Source organism: Canis lupus, chromosome 18 (genome assembly GCF_048164855.1).
Source record: "Canis lupus baileyi chromosome 18, mCanLup2.hap1, whole genome shotgun sequence".
NCBI lineage: Eukaryota > Metazoa > Chordata > Mammalia > Carnivora > Canidae > Canis > Canis lupus.
In genome coordinates this window covers 40093029-40119318 of record NC_132855.1, presented here as the reverse complement: position 1 = coordinate 40119318, position 26290 = coordinate 40093029, and the positions used below count along the sequence as shown (strand labels likewise).

The 26290-nt window shown below is 36.7% G+C and overlaps 1 protein-coding gene and 1 long non-coding RNA gene across 4 annotated transcripts in view; one reads left to right on the top strand and one right to left on the bottom strand.

The window, feature by feature from the left end:
* The window catches only part of DYNC1I1 (dynein cytoplasmic 1 intermediate chain 1), a 438187-nt gene that overhangs the window by 74362 nt on the left and 337535 nt on the right, over window positions 1-26290 (top strand). The window lies entirely within an intron of this gene.
* Window positions 1-26290, bottom strand: part of LOC140609017 (uncharacterized) — a 55483-nt gene that overhangs the window by 2592 nt on the left and 26601 nt on the right. Inside the window, exon 3 of the long non-coding RNA XR_012011021.1 lies at window positions 1404-1461. This is a non-coding gene — a long non-coding RNA (uncharacterized lncRNA). The remainder of the gene's footprint in view (window positions 1-1403; window positions 1462-26290) is intronic.

The following is a 26290-nucleotide window of genomic DNA, read 5'->3' as shown; positions in this document are numbered from 1 at the left end:
CACCTGACCAAGGAGACAGAAATCTTGAACTTGGGGGTAATGATTAGATAGCTCACTGTGTCTCCCTCTGGGAAGGGGATGAGTACAGTTTTACAGCATGTAATAGTGGCTCCAATTATGGCATGGCTGTTTTTTAAGGGAATGACACACGTACATGTGTGAATGTTGTGGTGTCAAAGGAGTGGATTACAGCACAAACCTGTGCTTTTCACCAGCTTACTCATCTTTCTCTATGTAATATCACTTTGATCTTTCACCCGACAGAGGGAATGCCCATCCTTCACTCAATCCATCTAGTTTGGGAAGTTAGACTTCATCATGTGACTCAGGCCTGGAAAACCAGAGCACAGAATCTCCTATCCGATGCAAGTCGGTGAGACTCACAAGAGAGACTCTTTGAAGATATAGGGCTAAGACAGAAGCAAGCTGGACCAAGAGAGTGAGAGGAGAAGCCAGTCAACGAGTAAGAGAATGAGAGAGAAGGAGAGAGTAAGCATGCTAAGTAATGAGAAATCACAGGGCTTGGTGACATTTAGACCTTTGAATTAAGGTCCATTGGAAATTCTGCATCTATTTCCAGACTTTTTAGTCATGAGAAAACAAATATCTTCTTGCTTATGCCATGGAGTTGGGCTTTCTATCACTTGCAATCAAAGAGATTCTATCCCATTCAAATAACTCTTAAAAAAAGAAAGATTTTATTTATTTATTTACTTATGAGAGACACAGAGAGGCAGAGACATAGGCAGAGGGAGAAGCAATCCCAAGACCCAAGGATCATGTCCTGAGCAAAAGGCAGAAGCTCAACCACTGAGCCACCCAGGTGCCCCTCATTCAAATAACTCTTAAGCCAAAAAATTATCAAACTCATTTATATTAAGAAAACTAAAAAATAAAACTGAGATATCTTTTTTACTCTCATATTGATTGACAAAAATCCAAAATATACTGTGTTGGCCAAGCTGTAGGGAAATAGACAATTTCAAACATGGCTGGCAGGAGAATAAGCTGGTTACAATTTGGAAAGACTTAAAGAAAAAACAAACAAATCTCCTCAACTTGTAAATGCTTGCATATCTCCTAAAATACTACCAGATATTTCACATGCATGCAAAATGAACTATATACAAGGCTGCTCCCTGGATAGGAAGGTCAGTCTACTTCTCTGGGGGCTTCCAGGCCCTCTATGGGAGATCTGCCACCACAAGACCACTTAAGATTCATTTAAACCAAATGTTTTCACAAATGGGTAAAAGAGGGCAGGGAAGACAGGGATCTGGGATCTCAGCCCACCAACCCTGAGCATTAATCCTAGAATTTTGAAGATTGCATGATTTTAAGATTTTACCTAAAAAAACAAAACAGACAATTTCAGGTTTTTAATAGCAAAGAAATCAACTTACATGTTTATCATTGAGTTGATAAATTTAGGGGCATCCGTACAATGGGAATACTTTGAAGCTACAAAAAAAAAAGGGGGGAGAGAAATTTTTATGTACTGATATACAAAGATTTCCAAGATACAATATTATATGGAATAATGAAGATGGAGGAAAAATATTATTAGGACATATACTATCACATAAAATAAAAGAAGGTAGCTTTAAAAAAATCCTTTCTTGCACATGAATAAAAAATACTCTGGAAGTACAAAAGAAACTAATAACATTGGTAACCATTGGCATGAACTTGGCTAAATAGAATTTTTTTTTACTCTTTTTGTACTTTTTGTTTTTGAATCACATAAATGTATTACCTGTTCAAAAATTAAATAAATTTAAAATAGAAAATGTCCTAACTAGGTCCCAGGAGCTACGGAACAATAAAAACTGGTTATGGATGTTGGCACTGAATTGTTTAAGTTGCAGTTAGTCTGTTCCTTCTAGAATTTCTGGTCCACTGCAGCCCTGAGATACCCGTGCTATGAAGCTGGAAATAGATGTTCTATGATGAAGGTGACACCTGCAGGACAAAGTGAGAATTTTTCTGTTTTTTCTTTCATTATTTTACTTAGAGAAATTCAGCAGGATATAAGGAGGGGCAGTGAGCATGAATTTCCCACTAGAGTTGCTAGATATGAAAGTTTTGCTAATAATAATAGAGATATTGCAAACAAACTATTTTTATAAAAGGTACACAGGAAAGCAGTATGGAGTAGAGGGGTAAAGGTAGACTCCTCTTTACAAATATTGGCTTTATCATGCACCAAGCTGTATGGCTTTAGACAAAATCACTTCACATTTCAGAGCTAGGAAATCCACATGTATGAAGTAAGGATAATAATACTTACCTTACAGTATTGTTACCTCCTAACATTTTAATGGAGATTCACAGCCAAAGAAATCTTAACCCAATAAAGAGTAGCCTCCAATTATTCGATCTCTGAGATTATTCCAGAACCCCAAATCTACTCTTTAAGAAGATGGGACGCTAAACAGATGCAACCCATAAAGAAACATACATCCTCACCAAAGATTCCCATCTCAGATGGGCCCATGAAAAATAATGAGGAAAGAGCCTTCCAGAGTGATCACACTGTATGATCAATGAGCTCATTTCATCTCAGAGTCAGAGGTCTTCGTAAGTGTTCAAGGTCAGAGACCACTGTGGGCTGTTCCCTGTTTTCTTTTCCAAATGGAGGATTTATTTCAATTGTCATTGTCTCTCCCTGTAAATGTATAATGTGACTTATGTTTTTCATTTAATCAGTTTGCTGGACTATGAGAAGCCACATTAGGACCTGACTAAAAATACTAGTCACCTGGAGATTCTGGATTGGAACAATAACTACTTTATTTATGAGCTTAGGGTAGTTTATCCCATCTCCTCCTAGGATATGGATAAACACAGTTTTTATTGTGAATAGTAGCTGCATTATATTGATATGGCCATCTTTGAAGATATGTGCATGGGTAAGAGGGTGTGTGGTTCTGTGACTAGGTCCTGGACAAATGGAGCAGCACAGCCACCTGCCCCTGGTCATGGTTCAAGGACAGGCATGTGATACAAATGAAGTCAATGAGAATCAGGCCTAGGTCTTTGTGATGAACTTGGGGCTGTGAGGACAAAAGCCTGGTGCTGTCTGGGACCATGACAAGAGGGGAGATCATCTGAGAATAGAGTCAAGCAAAGGGAAAGTAGAGAGACACAGAGTAAAATAGAAACAGGAGACAAAATGAGGGAGAAAAGCTAGACTTGATAACATCCTCTAAGTCCTTGGATCAAGATGTGTCCCTAGATATAACCACTTACTTTTCTTTAATGTGAATCTTATTTCTTCTCTGTTGCTTAAACCATATAAAGCTGAGTTTTCAATCAAAAAAAAAAAAAAGCTGAGTTTTCTACTACTTGTAATTGAATGAGCTTTTATTAACTTATATGAAAATAATGTTATGCTTCCTCATAAAAAGATAAATACACAAGAACACTACACAGAGATATCATTTTTCACCTATAATATTGACAAATCCCAACACTTGAGGATACGTGGTTGGACAAAGTGTAGACTCAAAGACATTCACAGACAGGACTGGATAACATTGAAATCACCCTAATCCTTAAGTTAGGAAGCATGGAAACTATAAAAATTATGAATGCATTCACCCTTTGACCCAGAAAGACCACTTTTATGAATTTACTGTATTATACACTTGTACCAGAAAAAGACCAATGTTCTGATTATTCTTTATTTTTTCCCTACCTCATTTCCATTTTTAGTTCTTTTCTACCATGCTTTCTGGTCCAGGAGGCTGACCTCTACTGAGTGCATCACACAGGCTCTTCTACCCTCTGACTACCTTTTAGTTGGGTTAATGTAATGGAGGGGTGGGACATCAGCATGCAATTGGGAGGGAGAGGAAGATAGAGTCAGGATATGTATTCCACAGACTCCTGCCTTGACAAGAGTTATTCTGGAAGAGATTTTGTTTCTCCATCACCACAGCTACTGTCAAATGGCCCCTTCCATAGCTACAGCCATCACCAGACTCTGAAGGTCAAACGCTGGTTAACAGATTTCTGCTTCAGCTAATTCCTGGGTATTCACCTTTTTTTCTTCCCAGTTCCCTTAACCCTACTCATTTAGTTTTATGTTTTGGGATGAAAGTTACATGTAATCAGTAGACTGAGTGAAACAGATTGCCCTCCATGATGTGAGTGAGACTCGTCCAACCAGCTGAAAGCCTGAGTAGAAAAAAAGGCCAATCCTCTGCCCCTGATAAGAAACAATTCCCCTGCTGAATGTCTTCAAACTGGAAGATTATCTCTTTCTGGTGTTATAAAAGCTTCTGACCTTCAGACTCATACTGGGGCATTTTGGACTTGTCAGCCTCCATAATTATGTGAGCCAAATCCTTTTAATAAATTTTATATATATATACATATAATATATATGGTATATACATATATATAGTGTATATATATATATGTATATACCATATATATATAGTGTATATATCTCCTGATGATTATGTTTCTCTGGATAATCCTAACCAATGTACCATCTGTCTTACAATATTTCCTTCACTAAATTCTCTTCAGTTAAACCCATTGAATATGTCATTTTTGTCCTGTGGGGGTCTTGACAGATGCAATAACTGGTATCAAGAGTGGCCCAAAGAATTACACCCTCAAAATGGATTCTTTTACCCATATCCTTGATAAGCTCATAGATACCTTCTGCCAGAGGAAGTGATATACTAGTAATCCATGGTATATGACAATATAATAATTACTAAAGTTATCTGTGGTATAGAATGCAGTACAAGTGGATGTACTGAATGCAGTACAAGCTCAAACGATCATGGCTCTTAATTGCTCTGGTAGCAATGTGGTTGATAATTTCTAGCCTGGCTGCTCCTGACTGTCTCGGAGAGCTGACAAAAAGGGGGAAAACATAACCCTAAAGATTTTGACTTTCAACTCTATGAACAAGAAGAATATCAAAAAAGTCTCAGTGGTGGCCTTATTTAGAGGGCACAAATGACTGAAAATTAGATCCAAAGACTAACTGTATGGTGTTGCAGAGAAAAGCAAATGTTCAACCTTTCTAGGTGTCATATGCCAGTTAAGGCATTTGTTGATGACGGCAGGATTCTGAGACTGGAACTAGGAACATTTGGGTAACTATACATGGAGCTGATAATTTTGAACACTGAAATCTAGAATCTTCCTGCCCCCAGTAAGCGACCTATCCCTTTCCCCTTTCCCAAGGGAGCTTGACTTCCCTTTCATATATTTCCCTTGTTGACTTAAATCTACAGCAGCCACCTCACAAGGGGAGCCTGTTCTTCCTCCATCCAGCCTCATCAACCCTCATTTATCTCCAGAACCATAATCAGAGTTAAACACTGGATAGTCCAGGGAGAAGTGCCATGTCTTCTCTGGGAGGAGATAAGTATACTCATTTGTGTCAGCAGGAGTATTGGCAACAGATACTGGCATTGATTCTAAGTGTGTTAGATGAAACATGAAGTTGTATCAGGCCAAATGTATTAATATTAATCCTCACAAAGGATTTGGAGTTTTTTTTGTTTTTGTTTTTAATTTTTTTTTCAATTTTTATTTATTTATGATAGTCACAGAGAGAGAGACAGAGAGAGGCAGAGACATAGGCCGAGGGAGAAGCAGGCTCCATGCACCGGGAGCCCGATGTGGGATTCAATCCCGGGTCTCCAGGATCGCGCCCTGGGCCAAAGGCAGGCGCCAAACCGCTGCGCCACCCAGGGATCCCGGATTTGGAGTTTAATGTGTTGGCTCAAGTGCCTGGGTGTAGTTACTTGAAACCTGGGCAATGGGCCTAGAGCTAGTGAGGCTGTGATGCTGCAACTTCTGAGCAAGCTCTAGAGGGCATACTTCAAAGGCTAAAGTTGATGGAAATGTAGAACTGGATCTATTTATACATAGGTTTGCATAGCCATCCTGATCCCAATTATAATCAGCAAAAGGATCAGAAGATATTTACCAAGACATTAAGGAATGCTTTGGTGAAGGGAACACTAGCGTCCTTAAAAAAACCGCTATTTTGAAAAGCTAGATTTTGTAGGCATGTGATAATGATGATTTCCATGAAAATAAGAGGATCCTGGAATAGTAGATGCCAATGACTTTGCTTGACCATCAGAGATAAAATGGGAATGATTATTTTAATGAGTCACAGGGTCCACTTGGTAATCAGACTATTTTAATTCATGGATCAATTAAATTGATATTGTGCTAATTGGAGCTGGTAAATAGGAAGTAGCAAGCACTGTTGGTGCCTTACTTAGGCACATGCATGCCACACAGTAGGAGATAAAACTTGTGAAAGCACAGAAACCTGCTCTATCAATGAAGTTTCCAGGGGTCAGTGGTCTGGGCATCTGTGTGAGAGACTAATTTTCCTACACCTGACAACATCACTGCAAATAAATGGAGATCATGTATAGTGAGCTTCTTTGGAATTTAGAGCCAAGTCATTCTGTATTTGGCTACCTTGTTCCAGACCCTTTATTTGGTAACCCATAAGAACCAGTTTTATTGGGGCCTTGAGCAAGAGACAGCCAAGGCCAGTGGCATACTGATAAATGTTTAATAACAGCTCTCCAGAAAAGGAAAAAAAAGGGGGGGGGCCTGATTTGTAGCATTTGGTACCTTTTATGGTGTAAATACTCTCATCATGGCTAATTCCAAGCTAACCAATGTAACATCAATGAACTCACAAAATTCCTGGAAATGTAGCAGTTGGTTCTCAGCAGACAGTATGAGATAGGATCAGGATACCATGGATCAAGACTAAGGTGCAATTACCCTGCTCTTGGGACTTATGATCCCACAGTCCCACTGGTACCTGACAATGGCAGATAGGAATGCTATCTGAATGTGCTGCAAGTCCCATTGCAGGGCAGATCCAGAGGGTTTTTTCATTTTTTAATTTTATTAGGTTTTTAATTTTAATTCCAGTATAGCTGAATACACAGAAGGCTTTGAATTAAATTTGGTCAATACCTATCATGCATTTGAAAAGCACTCCTGGGCCCTGGCTGAAACTGCATTTCTGACCACTGGACACCAAGGCACCATGTGATCCAAACTCACTACCATTCTTTATTCTTCTGTGCCCTATTCTGAACCCCAGCGGTTCAGTATTTTTTTAAGGATATTTTACTTATGTATTTGACAGAGAAAGAGAGAGAGAGAGAGAGACAGAGCACAAGCAGGGGGAGCATGAGAAAGAGAGAGAGAGAGAGAGAGAGAGAGAGAGAGAGAGAAGTAGGCTCCCTGTGGAGCAGGAGCCCAATGTAGAGCTCCATCCCAGGACTCTGGGATCATGACCTGAGCTGAAGGCAGATGCTTAACCGACTGAGTTACCCAGGCACTTGGCAGCACTTAAACTTTAGAGAGTGTATCACCCGGGTTTTTCTGCTCTCTGTCTTTTAGTTGGGATTGACAAGTCCAAGAAAGTCAGAAGAAAGGCCACAGACAGGCAGCCCGGGTGTGGCTCAGTGGTTTAGCGCCGCTTTCGGCCCAGGGCCTGATCCTGGAGAACTGGGATGAGTCCCACATCGGGCTCCCTGCATGGAGCCTGCTTCTCCTTCTGCCTGTGTCCCTGCCTCTGTGTGTGTGTGTGTGTGTGGTTCTCGTGAATAAATAAATAAAATCTTAAAAAAAAAAAAAGAAAGGCCACAAACTTATCGTTACTCTTCCCTACTTTCTCCCTGCCTCGCTGTGATTCTGGCAATGGCTTGTCCCTCTACAGTCACAACTCTTGGCACTGAAACTTCCACAGCTTCTGTCTTCCACAGTCCCAGTTCTTGCCAGCCCCAGATAACATAGTTTTCTTCCCTTTCGCTTCAGACCCAGAGATGCTAAACCACCTGTATTTAGCTCTTCTCTGGTCTCCACCCTCCTTTGTGGATTCCCTTAATCTTATCCATCCCTCTGTAAATAATCACTTCATTATACTCTCTTCAGTTAAACTCTTTGGAACATATCCTGTCTCTTGCAGGACTCTAGCTGCTGCAATGACTAACATTCAAGAATTATTCACTGCAGCTCCATGTGCAACAGGCAGGAGGGGGGCATGCCCAAGAGCACACGTCTGAGGACAGAGTGACTGCATTTGGCTCCACCACCCTTTTTTTTTTTTTTTGTATTTCTGAATGTTGTGCATTTAATTTTAGACATTTTGCACTGCTTGTTAACATACATAGTATGATGAGCCCCCAGATGCCATCCCCTGTCCAGCCAGGTTCCTGTGCTCAGTAGCAAGTGTGTCACAGCAAACCCCAGACCTGAGCTCTAATTTATCTATAGTCCACACGGGTGGCCCTCCACCCTGCTCTCCTAGCCCTCTGGGAGCACCATCTGGGAGCCAGGGCTGTGAGGGTGCCATGGGAGCCTGATGTCCAAGCGGGGAAGGCTCAGAGGGGCCTCGGCGGTGGACACCCTCTATTGGGCTCTGGCTCTTGCTCTGTAAAATGGAAATAATCTAATGTAATGGGTTGTAAGAGGATATGTGATATAAATTACGCACATCTGTAAATGCAGGATGAGTGGTAAGTGTAAGTAGAATTTCTTTTTTAAAAGATTTTATTTACTTATTCATGAGAGACACACAGAGAGGCAGAGACATAGGGAGAAGGAGTAGCAGGCTCCCTGCGGGGAGCCCAATGTGGGACTCAATCCGAGGACCCTGGGATCGTGACCTGAGCCAAAGGCAGACACTCAACCACTGAACCGGAGGTGCCCTGGTTAAGTAGAATTTCTAAATGATAGGGAGAGTATCCGGGTGGGTTTGATCCAATTACACGACTCCTTAAAAGCAGAGAGCTTTCTCCTGCTGAGGGCAGAAAGGGAAGTCATAAAGATTCCAAGCTCTGAGGACAACGACGTGGGAGAGCTTGGTGCTTGTCTCGTGGAGTTGAAGAATGAATCTCGCGGAATACAGAGAGTGAGCAAAGCAACAGAAATTTATTAAGCCGAGAAACAGAGAACGCACTGGAAAGTGAAAGGGGTCCCTGACAGGGTTGCCACTGAGGGTGGATTTGTAAATATCATGTCTATATTTAGAACAAACTTGATGGATTTGTAACAAACAAGATTTTTTTTTTTTTTTTTTGTAAATATCCTGAGCACAAACAAGGTGTTCCTTTCTCTCTGGTTAATATCTCCTCCATAGCATTTCTCTACATCTGGGATATCCCTGAGCCAAGTCAGGTAGCCTATGGCCTTGAGATTCTTGTGCCCTCTTGGTTTAAGCAGGACTATTAATAACATCTTAATGACATATTTATTTGTAGTCTGAGTTTCTGTGATTACTTAGTGGCCATTAAAGGGGAATACTCCCTAACGTTTTGGAGCTAGGGAGCCAGATTTATTTTTTGTTTTTATTGTCTTATCTCTGTTTTCTTGGGATGGGTGGGGGCCTGACTCAGGGGACTTTCCCTTATCTTTCCCTGCCTAGCCCCATCTGCTCCTAACTCATTCCTAGAGCAAGGAGAACTTGGTGCTGTGCCCTTATTGGTTAGGGAGAAGGAGGGCCTGGGGGAATGAGACTCCCTGGGGATCAGGGCGGGGCTCCTGGCTTCCAGCCCACAAAGAAACAGGAAACTTGGTCCCACAACTCCAAGAACTAAAATCTGCCCACACACTGAATGAACCAGGAGGTGGAGCCTCGGGGTGGGGTAAGTAAGAGCCCAGCTAAGCCAGCAACTTGATTTTCTCCTCATTGGTCCCTGAGCAGAGAGCCCAGCCAAATTCCTCCCGACTTCTGATCTATAGAACATTAGATAATAATTGGGGTTGTTTAAGACACTAAGTTTGTGATAACTTGTTATGGCAACAGTAGAAAAATAATAGATTGCTATTTTTATTATTGTTAAGCAATTACAACAATAAAATTGGGATCAACCTAAATACCTATCAATAAATCCTTGTACATTCAAATAACACAATACTATAAAGTTCTTTAAAAAATGTAAGGAAGCTCTTTATAAAAAACTCATATATAGGTTTATGTGGGAAAAAAATTATAGGGGCGCTTAGATGGCTCAGTCAGTTAAGTGTCTGACTCTTGGTTTTGGCTCAGATCATGGTCTCAAAGCTGTGGGATCCAGCCCCACTTGGGGCTCTGTGCTTAGCATGGAGTCTTCTTAAGACTTTATCTCCCTCTCCCTCTGCCTTTCCCAACCCCTATCTCTCTCTCAAATAGAATTTTAAAATCTTTAAAAAAAATCTCTGAAGTATAGAATAGTCTGTATCATATGCTACCATTTACATGATTAAAGGAGGTAAATTGTATATTTATATTTGTTCATACATATGCATTAAAACTCCCTGGAATGATACAGTAGACTATTAGCTGTGGTTACCTATTTCAAGGCATCATGAATAAGAACTAGGCAGATGGGGGCCACAGTAGGAGGGAGACTATTATATACCTTTTCATGCTTTCTGATCTTTTCATCATGTAAATATTCTCTATTCAAAAAGTTAGAAATGATTTTTTTAAAAGGAAAAATACAATCCTAATCTATATCTTGGAGCTACAGAACTCTAAACACACATAGGTTTATGACTATGAACCACCAGCCCCATAAATTGCTTTCTTCTATCTTCCAGAATTTCTGGTCTATGGCAGCTTGAGAGATCACAGCTGAAGGGCAAGAGAGATAGTCTGTGGTTTTGGTGGCATCTGCAGGACAAACTGAGAACTTTCACTTGTTGATTTTGGGTTTTTCTGAGAGACATACATTGAAAAGTGAATGCTGAGTCGCCAGTGGAATAGCTCAGCAGAAAAGCTTAATAATGTCTGATGACCCTGTACCAAAGACATAGTCACCCAGGTCTATAGAAAGTACTGAATGGCTTCACATTTTCTCTGTGTTATATGGGTAAATGATCTGTAGGTTCTGGGAGCAGTAGTGTGTTCATATGCACAAACCTGCCCCTTTTGAAGAATTATATTCAAGAGTCTAATTCAAGAACCTAATAATAAGAAAGAGTACATATAATATACTGAATTTGGGGCCAGATGCCCAGTGAATTTTCAGTAGCCAGTAACCATCATATTCTTGCACTTTATGTATTCTTCAGTATCTTTGTGCTCACAAGACGGCTGCCCTGTGACCCTGCTTCAGTCCAACCCCCCACTTTGAGGCTTATTTAGGTTTTCTTAACTTTCCATGAGCAAGCTAATCAACCAAACACAATTTAGCTTTCTTGAATCTCTTAATATCAAACCAGTATCTCCCCACTCCTCACTGCTCTCAATATTTGGGGCCATGTTTTTGAAACTCTTGGTGTGTCTGTTTGATTTAGCAAGAAAAATATCACAAATTATGTTTATACATTTTTTAACCTAACTGACACTAACATGTATTTATCCACATAATGACATGACATTTTCTCCTCCGGGATTGTAATTAAACTTGAGCCTGACCTTTCCTCACCTTCGGAACATAAAGGTTCTTCTGAGTCTCTGTTGGCCTTATGTATATATGCACAGCATCACATTTTTAGAGTGATATGCTCCTGTATGTGAGCACAAGACTAAAGTGAAACAGAATTTGAGGGCAGGAGCTGAAAGAAATTCATTAGTAATTTTAAACCATGAATAAATGTAGAAGGTTTTAACTCAGTAAAAGGAAAATTTACCAGGTTAACAAACTAGGCAGGCATGATTATATAAAGAAAATCGGTGTAAAGTTATGTTTATACATAAAATAGGAGGGTTGATTCCCTGCTCCCATGTTTAGACCAACTAGAGAAGAGAAAACTAGACAGTAAAAGGATGTGATGATTATGATTGGAAGTAGTACAGGATCTAGACAGTATTTGGGAAAAAAAAAAAAAACAGAAGAAAGAACCCTGTGTTTCCAAGCAGATGGTGCTGCATATCATAAATATTGTGATGAAGATAATGACCCAGGGGGTTCTGGGCTGGTCAGATGACACTCAATGGGGATTTCAACAACCCAGATGCCAGGAATTACAAAGTGACTAGCCACAATTAGTGAAAAATCTATCCTGTAATAGACATAAGATAGGCTCAACCACAGAATAATGAATATATAATATATCAAATAAAGTGGTAACAGATAATATTGATAATTACAATGTATTGTGAAAGGATTCAGACATGAAGTTGGAAAATTATAAACCACATGGCAATAAATGGATCTATGGATATCCCGTTCCATATTGATATTACTAAAGTTAAAACAAAGGGAGGCCAAAGGCAGATATTTGCAGGATGAAAAATTAGATGGCCAATAACAATTTAAGAGCTAGGGATCCCTGGGTGGCGCAGAGGTTTGGCGCCTGCCTTTGGCCCAGGGCGTGATCCTGGAGACCCGGGATCGAATCCCACATCGGGCTCCCGGTGCATGGAGCCTGCTTCTCCCTCTGCCTGTGTCTCTGCGCCTCTCTCTCTCTCTGTGACTATCATAAATAAATAAAAATTAAAAAAAAAAAACAATTTAAGAGCTAAAACATGGAAGGATTATAGAAAAACAAAACAATACTGATGAAACTAGGAGAGATAGCATGGGCATAATATATGCTTATAAGACAAATTGTTCAAACAAGCATAGATGAAATGAAGATTGGAACATTTATAAGGCAACATCTCCCCAGGAAAGAATCACAGTTACAGGAGCAACTAAAAGTGAGGGTGGGATGTAATAATGTCCCAGTTGAGATAAATATAGTTAGGGCAGACTTTGTCTACTGAAAGATAGAAAGAAGATTATTGCATACCAGAATGGACTGGAAAGAAATAGAAAAAAAACCCCATATATCAAGAAATCTATTAGAAAAGAAAGAAAAAAAAGACAATCCCCTCCATTTATTATGGACACGAGAAGCATTATAACCATCTTACAGATGGGTAACCTCCAAGAGATAGGATATTAGACTATGTATATAGGGACAAATGGGCTTCATGTAGCCTTCAACCAAAATACCTCTGCTATTCCAACAAAAATAAACAGAATGGATGGTTGCAATAAAAAAGGAACAGAGAAAAGCTCAAAGGATAAAGAAAAAGCCTGACCTCCTAACTAGAAACTTGGCATTCTTTTATCTTCCCAGATAAGATTTTCTCTATATTATCTGTTAAAATGTAATTGAATTTTAAATGTTAAGATTACTAGATATAGGATCAGAAATATCAGTAGTTTCAGGGAAAATGCCCAAGAGTATATAAAGGAAATAAAAAGGTAAAACTTACTATGTTAGGAAGAACATTTATAGAATTTATTCGGTGTTTTTATATTGTGGAAAAATATATTATATCTTTGATTCATTTCTTAAATGTGTATAGATGAGCAATTTAGACTTTCTTTTTCTTCTTGAGTCAATTTTGGTAAGTGATATTTTTCTACAACTGTGCCCATTTCATCTAGGTTTTCAGAGTCACTGGCTTGAAATTGTTGCTGCAGCGGCAGTAGCAGTGGCAGCTCAGCAGTTCCTAGTGACACATCTGTAAAATAATTATAGACTCATAAGAAGTCGCAAAAAATGTACAAAAAGATCCTGTATATCCTTCACCCAACTTCCCCTAAGAGTAACATTGTATAATATGAAAACTAGGGAGTTGATATTGGCACAGTTGACTAGATACAGACCTTATTAGGTTCCACCAGTTTTTACATTTTGTACTACATTTTGTGGTTCTATGGAATTCATGGAAGATTCATATAGCTACCATCTCAATCAAGATACAGAAGATATGTTCCATCATCTCAAAGGTCCTCCACTGTGCTACACTTTTATAATCATACCCCTTGCCACCTACCTCCTTAACCCCAGACAACCACTAATCTGTTCTCCATCTCTATAATTTTGTCATTTCAAAATTATATGAATGGAATCATATGGTATGTAAATCTTAAATATTGGCTTTTCATCACTCAGCATGGTGAATGATATTGAACAGCTCTTTATAGGTATATTTGCAACCCATATTCCCTCTCTTTTAAAAAAAATATTTTATTTATTTATTTTTTTTTGAGAGAGAGAGAGAGTACAAGTGAGAGGAGGGTTAGAGAAAGAGGTGCAGAGGGAGAGGAAGAAGCAGACTCTCCACAAGGCAGAGCCCTGCTTGGGGCTCCATCCTTAGGACCCTGAGATCATGATCTCAGCTGAAGTCAGATGCTTACCCCACTGAGCCATCCAGGTGCCCCCAGACTCCCTCTTTGGTTAAGAGTCCATTTCAGTCTTTTTCTAATTGGATTATTTGTGTTTTTATTGTTAAACTCGGGGAGTTCTTTACAGCTCTTGGATGCAAATGCTTTGTCAGGTATGTAATTTGCAGGTATGCTTTCCCAGTTTGTGGCTTGTCTTTTTAACCTCTTAAAATGGGATTTTTCATAGAGCTAAAGTTTTTAGTTTTGATGAAGTCCAATTTATCAGTGTTTATTCTGTGGGTTGTGCTTTTGATGTCATAGCTAAGAATTTTTTCTTAGCCCTAGGTCACAAAGATTTTTCTCTAAAAGATTTCCTCTAAAAGTATTATAGTTTTACATGTTCTCTTTTTTTAAATTTTTTTTTTACATGTTCCATTATGTTCCATTTTGAGTTAATTTTTGTGTAAGCTGGCAGGTTTACATCATTTTTAAAAATTTTTTTTTAAATTTATTTATAATAGTCACACACAGAGAGAGAGGCAGAGACACAGGCAGAAGGAGAAGCAGGCTCCATGCACCGGGAGCCCGACGTGGGATTCAATCCCGGGTCTCCAGGATTGCGCCAGGGGCCAAAGGCAAGCGCCAAACCGCTGTGCCACCCAGGGATCCCTGGCAGGTTTACATCATAGTTTACCTTTCTTGCTGTGAATGTCCACTTATCCCAGGACCATGTGTTAATAATACTATCTTTTCTTCATTGCATTGGTTTTGTACCTCTGTCAAAAATCTGTTGGCCATACTTGTATAGGTCTATTTTTATGTTGTCTATTCTCCTCCATTGATCTATATGTCTATGCCTCTGTAAACCTGTCTTGATTACTGCAGCCACAGAGTAAGACTTATATCAAGGTAGTCTGATTTCTCCAACTTCATTATTCTTTTTAAAAAATATATTTTTAGAGATTTTATTTATTTATTTGAAAGAGAGGATGCGTGGGGGAGGGGCAGAGGGAGAAGCAGATTCCCACTGAGCAAGGAGCCCAACTTGGGTTGTTCGACCCCAGGACCTTATATCATGACCTGACCTGAAGGCAGATGCTTAACCAACGGAGCCACCCAGGTGCCCCTCTAGATGCTTATTATGAGGTTGAGAAGATGTCCCTTTATTCCTAGTTTTCTGAGAATTTTATCATGAATGGATGTTAAATATTTTTTCAGTGCTTTTTCTGTGCCAATTGATATAATTGTGTGGGGTTTCTTTTTAAAAGTGTTAATATGTCAAATTACATTGATTTTCAAATATTGAATGAGCCTTTTATTTCTGGAATGACTCTTGCTTATTTGTGATACATAATTTTTATATCATAAGCTATACATTTCATATGTATGCATATATTACATATATAAGATACAGAATACTTATATATTGTTGGATATAATTGCTAATGTTTTATTGAAAACTTTTATGTTTGTAGTTTTCTTATTTTATCTAATTCTGGTATGAGGGTAATATTACCTTCATAAAGTGAGTTTGGAGATGCTTTCTCCTCTTTTATTTTTCAAAAAAAGATTAAAAAAAGATTATATAGAAGGTATTAACTCTAGTTTAAATGTTTGATGGAAATGTCTATTGAAACCATCTTGGCTTGCAGATTTCTTTTTCTGGAGCTATGTAATTTCTAAATTTATTTGGTAATTATGAGACTATTCAGATTATCTGTTTCAGTTCTAGTGAATTTCAATAGGTTGTGGTTTTCTGGGAATTGATTCATTTCATCTAAGTAATCAAATGTATGTGTGTACAGTCAATCGTAGTGTTCCCTTAGTACCCATTTAATCTGTGCAGGGTTTGCAGTGATATTCCCTTTCTTGTGCTTAACATTGGTAATTTGCATCTTTTCTTTCTTTTTCTCTGTCGGACCTATTATGAGTTTATCAGTTCCATTGATACTTTTAAGCAACCAGCTTTGGATTTGATTGATTTTTCTCTACTGTCTTTCTGTTTTCAATCCATTGATGTCTCATGTCTTAATTATTTCTTTCCTTCTGCTTGTATTAATTTTGCTCCTCCTTTCTAACTTCCTGAGGTAGAAGATAAATTTATTGATTTATGAGTTTTCCTTTTTTTTCTAATCTTAGCATTTGGTGCTAAAAATTTCCTTCTAAGCAGTTTGGCTGCACCCCCACATTCATTCTGATATGTTTATTTTCATGTTTATTTACTTCAGTGTAATTTTGTATTTCCTTTCAGAGTTCTCTGACTCATGGCTTATTTAAAAGTATGTGGATAAACTTACAAGTGTTTAAAGATATTTCTGTTTTCTTTCTGATGCACTTCTATTTTGATTCCCTTCTAGTCAAAGAACATATTTTACATGATTTCAATTCATTTAAGTTTGCCGAGGCTTGTAGTAAAACCAAAGATGGTCTTGGTTAATATTCTGTGTGCAATTGAAAAGAACTCGTATTTTGTTGTTGCCGAGTGGCATGTTCCATAAACATCAATCAGAGCTCACTGATTGATGGCATTTTTCATTATTTATTTTATTTTATTTATTTATGATAGGCACACAGTGAGAGAGAGAGAGAGAGGCAGAGACATAGGCAGAGGGAGAAGCAGGCTCCATGCACCGGGAGCCCAACGTGAGACTCGATCCTGGGTCTCCAGGATCACGCCCTGGGCCAAAGGCAGGCGCTAAACCGCTGCACCACCCAGGGATCCCCTGATGGCATTTTTCAATTCTGCTATATCCATGCTGATTTTCTTTCTGCTAGGTATATCAACTACTAAGCACTGAAGTCTCCAGTTGCAATTGTAAATTAGTCTGTCTATTGTTCTTTTCTACTTCTTTAGGGTTTTGCTTTATGTATTTGAAGCTTGGCTGTTTGGTGTATACACACTGAGAATTGTGTTGTCATTTTTGGTGGATTGACCCTTGTTATTATGTAATGTGTTGCTTCTTCTTTGATCTGAAGTCTACTTTACCTAATATTAATATAGCCATTCTCACTTTATTTTATTAATATTTTAAAGGTATACTTTTTCTACCTTTTTACTTTTAACTTAACTATATCATTATATTTAAAATGAATTTCCTGGGACGCCTGGGTGCTCAATGGTTGAGTGTCTGCCTTTGGCTCAGGGTCTGATTCTGGGCCCGGGGATCGAGTCCCACTTCGGGCTCCCTGTGGGGAGCCTGCTTCTCCCTCTGCCTCTACTTGTCTCTGTGTGTGACTCTCACAAATAAATAAATAAAATATTTAAAAAATAAAATGAAATGAATTTCCTGAAAAGATGCTCAGCATAACTAAGAATCAGAGAAATGCAAATAAAAACCACAATAAGATGTCACTCTCACAGTCAGAATGGCTAGAATAAAAAAAAAAAAAAAGAAAGAAAGAAATAACAAGTGTAGTCAAGAATGTAGAGAAAAAAGAACCCTCATGTACTGGTGGTAAGAATGTAAATTGGTGCACCACTAGGGAGAACAGTCTGGAGGTTGCTCAAAAAATTAAATATAGAACTATCATATGATCTAGTAATTTCATTACTGGGTATTTATCCAATTAAAACAAAAACACTAATTCAGAAAGATATGTGCCCCTATGTTTATTGCAACATTATTTACAATAACTAAGATATAGAAGCAACCTAAGTATTTATCAATAGACAAGTAGATAAAGATGATGTGGTGTGGTGTGTATGTATGTGAGATCTTGCCATTCGTGACAACATGGATGGACCTCGAGGGTAAATACAGAAAACAAATTGGTGGTTCCCAGAGGGAAGAGGATTGTGGGTGTGGACAAAATAGCTGAAAGGGAGTGGGAGATATAGACTTGCACTTATGGAATGAGTAAGTCACGGGGATAAAAAGAAGCAAAGGTACAGCATAGGGAATGTAGTTAATAGCACTGCAGTAGTGTTATATGGTGACAGATGGTAACTACACTTGTGGTAAGCATAGTATAACATATACAGTTGTTAAATCACTATGTTATACACTTAAAACTAATGTTACAGTGTGTGTCAACTGTACTTCAATAATAAATGAATAAAATTGCTTGCTAATAGCATACAGTTTGATCATAGTTTTTATCCATTCAGTTAATGTTATTTAATTATGTATTTACATATTAGACAATATTATAGTTATACTTTCAATTGACTAATAATAATTTTTAAAACTTATAAGGAGAATGACATTTTATTTTATTTACCCATATATTACCCATTCTGTGGCTTTCTTTATTCTTGATGTTCTAGTTTTCTTTCTATTATTATTTTCTTTCTCTTGGAATAATTTATTTCAGCAGTTCTTTTAGGTCAAGTCTGCTGGTAACAATTTCTTTTACTTTTCTTCATTTGAAAAGTTTTTATTTCTTCTATAAGTAAAATACACTTTATTTATTCTTAAAATATATTTTTGATAAATATAGAATTCTGAGTTTATAGTTCTTTTCTTTCAGCAACTGAATGTATTTGGCCATTTCCTTCTAACTCCTATCATTTCTGATAATAATTTCACTGTTATTTGAATTCTATTATTTGAAATGTACTTTTTCTATCTTTTAGTTTAGTTTTTTTTTTTTTTTTGCTCTTAGTTTTCAGAATTTTGATTATGATATGTCTGGGAATGGACTTCTTTGGGTTCGTCTTGTTTGTGAAGATGTTTCTTGAATCTATCGATTGTATTTTACCAGATTTAGGAAGTTTTTCACCATTTTTTTGTTCAAAAATTTCTCAGCCCCACACATTTTTCCCCTCTTCTTCTGAGACTCTGATGACTGATGTTACATCTTATACTTTTGTTCCATAGGTTCCTAAAGTTCTGATCATTTTTTTAACTGCCTTTTTGACTGTTGTTCAGATTTTGTAATTCCTATTGGTCTACCTTCAAGTTTACAGAAGATTTTTGCATCTATGTTCATGAGAGATATTGGTCTATAATTTCCCTTTCTCTTAATGTCTTTGGTTTTAATTTTAGGAAACGTTGGCTTCATAAAATTAGTTTGGAAATACTCCCTCTGTTTCTGTATTCTGAAAGGGATTGTATTGGTGTAATTTCTTCCTCCTTAAATGTTTGATAGAATTCAGCAGTGAACCCATTTGGTCTTGGCACTTTAATTTTTGGAAAGTGATCAATTATTGATTCAGTTTCTTTACTAGATACAGGCCTATTTAGATTGTGTATTTTTTCCTGTGTGTGTTTTGGCAGATTATAGCTTTCAAATAACTCATCAGTTTCATCTAGGTTATCAAATTTGTGGGCCTAATGTTCATGGAATTTCTTTTTACCCCTTTGATGTTAGGGCAATCTGTAGTGGTATCTTCTCTTTCAATTATGATATTAGCAATTCGCCTCCTTTTTTTTTTTTCTTGGTGAGGCTGGCCAGAGGCTTGTCCACTTTATTGAATTTTTCAAAGATCCAGCTATTGGATTATTTTTCTATTGATTTCATTGATTTCTGCCATAATTTTTATTATTTCTTTTTTTCTGCTTATTTTGCATATAATTTGCTCTTCTTTTTTTCTTAAATATTCAGCCAGACATGGAAAGCTCTAATTCTGTAAGATGACAGTGTGTTAACCACTTAACTATAATTTAAGATTAAAGGGAAAGAGTAATAAGAATTAGCTCTTATAATTAGTTGATGAATACACAATACAAAAAGAAGGATACTGTGACATCAAAAAAATAAAAAGGAAAAGAAGAGGGGGTGGTATTTGTATATAATCAAAGTTAAATTGCTACAAGAATAATATGAACTCTTAATTTATAATACATTTTAATGTAAGCATCATAATAACTACAGATCAAAAACATAGTAGATTCACAAATGACAAAGAGGAGAGAATCAGAGCATACCAGCATGGAAAATCACCAATCCATAAAAATAGGCTCCCAGAGAGGAAAAAAGAAATGATATAACTACAAAACAGTCAGAAAGCAATCAATAACATGGTCTTGGCAAGTCCTTATATATCAATAATTACTCTAAAAGTAAATGGATTGATCTACCTAATCAAAAGCCACAGAATGGCTGGATGAATTAAAAAATGAGACCCAACTATATGCTGCCATCGAGAGAGTCACTTTGGCTTTAAGGACATTTTCAGACTCAAAGTGAAGGGATTAGCAAAAATATTCCATGCAAGTGAAAACCAAAAGAAAGTGAGGTTAGCTATATCTATATCAGACAAAATATACTTTAAGCGAAAAATGGTAAGAAGAACAAAGTAGGTCATCATGTAATATCAACTCACCAAGAAGATACAACTATTGTAAATATGTATGCACCCAACATTAGAGCCCCTAAATATATTCAGCAAATTCTAACAGATCTGAGGGGAAATTAACAATACAATAATAGTTTGGGACTTCAATACCCTATTTTAAATAATGAATAGGTCAGAAAATCAATAAGGAAACACAAAATTTGAATTATTTTTTAGATCAAATAGACCTATACAAATTGACCAATAGGCCAAAGAAAAAATCGAAAGAGAAATTTAAAAAAACATCTTAAAACAAAGAAAATGGAAACACAAAATACCAAAACTTACAGAATGTAGCAAAAGCAATAATTCAAAGAAAGTTTATAGTGATAAATGGCTACACTAAGAAAAAAGAAAGATCTCAAAAAATCTAACTTAACTTCTCAAAGAAAAAGAAAAAACTAAATCCAAATTAGTAGAAGGAAGAAAATAACAAAGATAAGAGCATAAATAAATGAAATGGAGATCAGGAAAACAATAGAAAAGATCAGCAAAACTAAAAGCTGGGTTTTGAAAACATTAACAAAATAACAAAACTTCATTCAGACTAAGTGAAAAAGAGAGGAGTCTCAAAAAAAAAATTAAAAATGACAGAGGAGACATTACAAATGATACCACAGAAATACAAAAAGTTACAAGAGACCCCTACAAACAGTTATACACCAACAAATTGGGTAACTTAGAATAAACAAATTCTTAGAAACATACAACCTACCAAGACTGAATTATGAAGAAATAAAAAAAAAAACGATCAATGAGTGGGGAGATTGAATCAGTAGTGAAAATAATCTCCCAACAAAGAAAAGCCCAGGACCAGATAGTTTCCCTAATAAATTCTATCAAACATTTAAAGAGGAATTAGTAACTATCTTGCTCAAACTCTTGCAAAAAAATTGAAAAGGTAGGAACACTTCCAAACTCACTTACAAGGCTAGCATTACTGTAACGCCAAAACCAGATAAGGACACTACAAAAAAGGAAAACAAATATAGGTGTAAACTTTGCAAGAAAATGTTAGAAAATTAAATTCAGCAACACATTAAAAGGATAATACAGCATAACCAGGTTGAAATTATTCCTGGAGTATACGGATAGTTCAACATATATACATCAATAAATGTGACATGTCACATTAATAGAATGAAAGGTGAAAATCACACGAACATCTCAATAGATGCAGAAAAAGTATGTGACAAAATACAACAGTCATCCATGATAAAAACTCTCAACAGATTGGGTATAGAAAGAACATAGTTCAGCATAATAAAGGCTGTATATGACAAGTCCACAGCCAACATCGTACTTAACGGTGTAAAGTTGAAAGCTTTTCTTCTAAGGTCAGGAATAAGACAAGGATGCTGACTCTTACCACTCTTATTCAACATAGTACTGGGTGTCTTAGATATACCATTCAGCCAAGTTAAAGATATAATAGGCATCCAAATTAGAGAAAAAGTAAAGTTGTCTTTATTTTCAGGTGATAGGATTTTTTTAAATAATAAATTTATTTTTTATTGGTGTTCAATTTGCCAACATACAGAACAACACCCAGTGCTCATCCCGTCAAGTGCCCCCCCTCAGTGCCCGTCACCCATTCACCCCCACCCCCTGCCCTCCTCCCCTTCCACCACCCCTAGTTCGTTTCCCAGAGTTAGGAGTCTTCATGTTCTGTCTCCCTTTCTGATATTTCCTACCCATTTCTTCTCCCTTCCCTTCTATTCCCTTTCACTATTATTTATATTCCCCAAATGAATAAGACCATACAATGTTTTATATCTTGAGTTAGGCAAAGAATTTTTACATACTTCATCAAAAGCACCATCTGTAGTAGAAAAAAATTAGTTAATTGAACTTCATCAAAATGGAAAAGTTGTGCTATCTAAAAAGGCTAATACTATTTGATTTCAAAAATTATTAGAAATCTATAATAATTAAAATAGCATGGTACTTGTGTAAAAGTAGACAGATCAATGGGATATGTGAAGTGCCTGGGCAGTTGGTCAGTTAAGCTGCCAACTCTTAGTTTCAACTCAGGTCATGACCTCAGGGTCGTGGGATTGAGCCCTGCAGAGGGCTCAGCACTCAGCAAAGAGTCTGCTTCGGGATACTTTCTCTCCCTCTGCCTCTCCACAGCCACCTCTCCCTCATTTGTGTGTCTCTTTGTGTGTCTCTCTCTTTCAAATAAATGAATTAATAATTTATAAATAATTATAATTATAATAAATTATAATAAATAATCATAATAATTTATAAATATTTACTTTTATTTATTATAAATAAATAAATCTTCAAAAGAAAAGGCCACATATGTTAAATATTTTAGGCTTAGGGCTAAGAAGTAAAATTGAAGCTTTTATATAAGTATCTACAGAACCATTTGAAATGAAGCCATTTAAAAATGTAAAAAGCTGGGAACCCTGGGTGGCGCAGCGGTTTGGCGCCTGCCTTTGGCTCAGGGCGCGATCCTGGAGACCCGGAATCGAATCCCACATCGGGCTCCCAGTGCATGGAGCCTGCTTCTCCCTCTGCCTATGTCTCTGCCTCTCTCTCTCTCTCTATGACTATCATAAATAAATAAAAATTAAATAAATAAATAAATAAAACAACTAGAACAGTACAGGTTTTATAAAAAAAAAAAAATGTAAAAAGCTTTCTCAGCCTACAGACATTAGAAATACAGGTGGCTATTCATATTTGACCCACAGGCCATAGTTTGCCAACCCCGGTATAGAGATTCCAGAAATAAGCCTATATATATAGATAACTGAGTTTTTATTTTTTGGTTGTTTGTTTCTTTTCCAAAACCACAAAGGCAATGCAGTGGAGAAAGGATAGCTTTTTAACAAATGGTGCTGAAACAGTTGGCTGTCCCCATGCAAAATCATGAACTTCAATCCACTCCTCCCTCTTATACAAAAATTAACTCAAAAGAGAGCTTAGACTAGAAGGTAGAACTTAAATGTATAAAATTACCAAAAGAAAGCATAGAAGAAAAATCCTCGTGACCTTGGATTAGGCAGAACTTTCTTAGATAAGACACCAAGAGCACAATACATTAAAGAGCACAGTAATAAATTAAACTCCATCAAAATAAAAGGCTTCTGCCCTTAAAAAAAAATAGTTCACACTGGTCAGAATGGCTAACATGAACAATACAAGCAACAACAGATGCTGGCAAGGATGCAGAGAAAGGGGAACACTCTTACATCATTGATAGGGATGCAAACTGGTGCAGCCACTCTGGAAAAGTATGGAGGCTCCTCAAAAAGGTAAAATTATTAGAGCTACCCTACAACCCAGCAGTTGTACTACTAGATATTTAGCCAAAGGATAGAAAAACAGTGATTCAAAGGAGCACATGCACCCCAATGTTTATAGCAGCAATGTCTACAATAGCTAAAATATAGAAAGAGCTCAGATGTCGATTGACAGATGAATAGATAAAGATGTGAAATATATAAATAAATATATATATTTGAATATTACCCAGCCATCAAAAAGAATGAAATATTGCCATTTGCAATGATGTGGATGGAGCTAGGAGGTATTATGCTGAATGAAAAAAGTCAGTCAGAAAAAGACAAATACCATATGATTTCACTGATATGTGGAATTTAGGAAGCAAAACAGATGAACATAGGGGAAGGAAAGGAAAAATTAAAAATAAGATAAAAACAGAAAGGGAGGCAAACCATAAGAGACTCTTAACTATAGGGAACAAACTGAGGGTTGCTGGAGGGAGATGATGGATGGGGGTGGGGTAATTGGGTGATGAGCACTGGGTGTTGTATGCAACTGATGAATCACTAAATTCCACTCCTCTCCTAAAACTAATAATACAGTTTATGTTAACTAAATTGAACTTAAGTAAAAGAAAAAAATAGTTAAGACAAAGAAAAGGCAATCCCTCAGAGTGGGAGAAAAAAATTGCAAAACATGTATCTGATGAAGGACTTGTATCCAGAATAAGTAAATAATTCTCAAAACTCAAAAGTAAGAAGTTAGCCTAATAGAAATAGGCAAAATATCTTAACAGAAACTTCACCAAAGATGATACATGGAAATAAACACATAAATAGATGCTCAATATCATTAGTCATTGGGGAAATACAAATTAAAACCACAATGAGATACCAGTACATCTGTAGTAGAATGACTAAAATAAGGAGACTGTCCAAATCAAGTGTTGTCAGTTATGTGGAGGAACTGAGACTCTCAAGCAATGCTGTTGGGACTTTGAGAAAGAGTTTGATGGTATCTAAAAATCTTCAACATTTACTTCCCATGTGATCCAGCCATTCCACAATCAGTTATTTCTCCAAGGGAAAAGAAATATATATAACAAAGACATATATACAGATGTTCACAGAACTTTGTCATTACCCAAGCTGGAAACCAAACCAAGCCCATCAAGACGTGAATGGATAAATAAATTCTGATTTTATAAATAAATAAACATCCATACAATGAAATGCTACTCAGCAATAGAGCAGAATGATTGATACATCTAATATGATCTATCTATCTAAAACAACCATTTTAAAAAGTATACAAAAAAGGATGCACTCAAAAACATGATAAATATATCAAAATGGAATTCCAAAAATGGTTCAATGTATCTATAATAAGGCAGAGAAAAATAAAGAAATAAAAACAAAAGAAGAAAAAGAAAATTTAAAAAATGAACTTCACACTTTAACCTTAACATACGAGTAATTTCATTAAATGTAAATAGTATAAATCTATCAATTAAAAGAGAGATTGGCAGAGAGAATGCAAAAGCAGAATGGATCATAAAACACAACCTACCATGGTCTGTTTATAAAAAAATATCTCACTTCAAGTATAATGATACTGACTAGTTGAAAGCAAAAATATGGGAGAAGATATACAACATTAATCAGAATAAAATAGAAATAGCTATAAAATACCAGATAAAGTAGACTTCAGATCAAAGAACATTGTCAGAAGGCAGAGAGGATGCTTATATAGCAGCAAAAGGGCCAATCTACTAAAAAAGATAGTAACCTTAAATAAGTATCAGCCAAACAACAGAGCTGAAAATTATGTGAGACAAAAATTGATAGAACGCAAAGGAGAAATAGACAAATCTACAATTATAGTTGGAGACTGTAACACCTCTGTCAACAATTGGTAGGACAATGAGGCAGAAAATCAACAGAATATAGAACTCAATAACACCATGAACTAACAGGATCTCATGGATGTATAAGGAACACTCTTTGCAGCAAAAGCAGAATACACATACTTTTTCAAGCATCCATGGAACATATATCAAGATAGATCATATCCTGGTTCATCAAACCAAATTTATAGAACTAAATACATACATTAGAAAGTAGAGACAAAAAATCTTAAGTCAAAAATCTAAGGCCCCATCTTAAGAACCTAGGAAATAAAGGAGAAAAGTAAATCCCAACAAGCAGATGAAAGGAAATAAAGATAAAAGAAATTGGTAAAAGAAAATAGAGAAAATGAAACAAAAGTAACAACCATTAATATACAAAACAACTTGGATGAATCTCCAGAAAACTACACTGAATGAAAAATGCCAATCTCAAAAGTTTATGTATTATTCCATTTATAGAATACTGTTGAAATAAATTCAAGAGTTTTATTTTAAAAATGAAAAACAGATTAGTTGTCAACAGAGGTTAAGGAGGCAGTGTAGCAGAGGGGAGGTAGATATAGATATAAAAGGGCAACATCTAGGTTCCTTTTGTTGATGGAAATGTTCTGTATTTTGATTGTATCAGTGTCAATATCCTGGTTACTATATTCTACTGTGGTTTTGCAAGACATAATTAAAGGAAATGGAGTAAAGGACACATAGGCTCTCCATCATTTTTACGACTAGATATGAATCTTCAATTATGTCTAA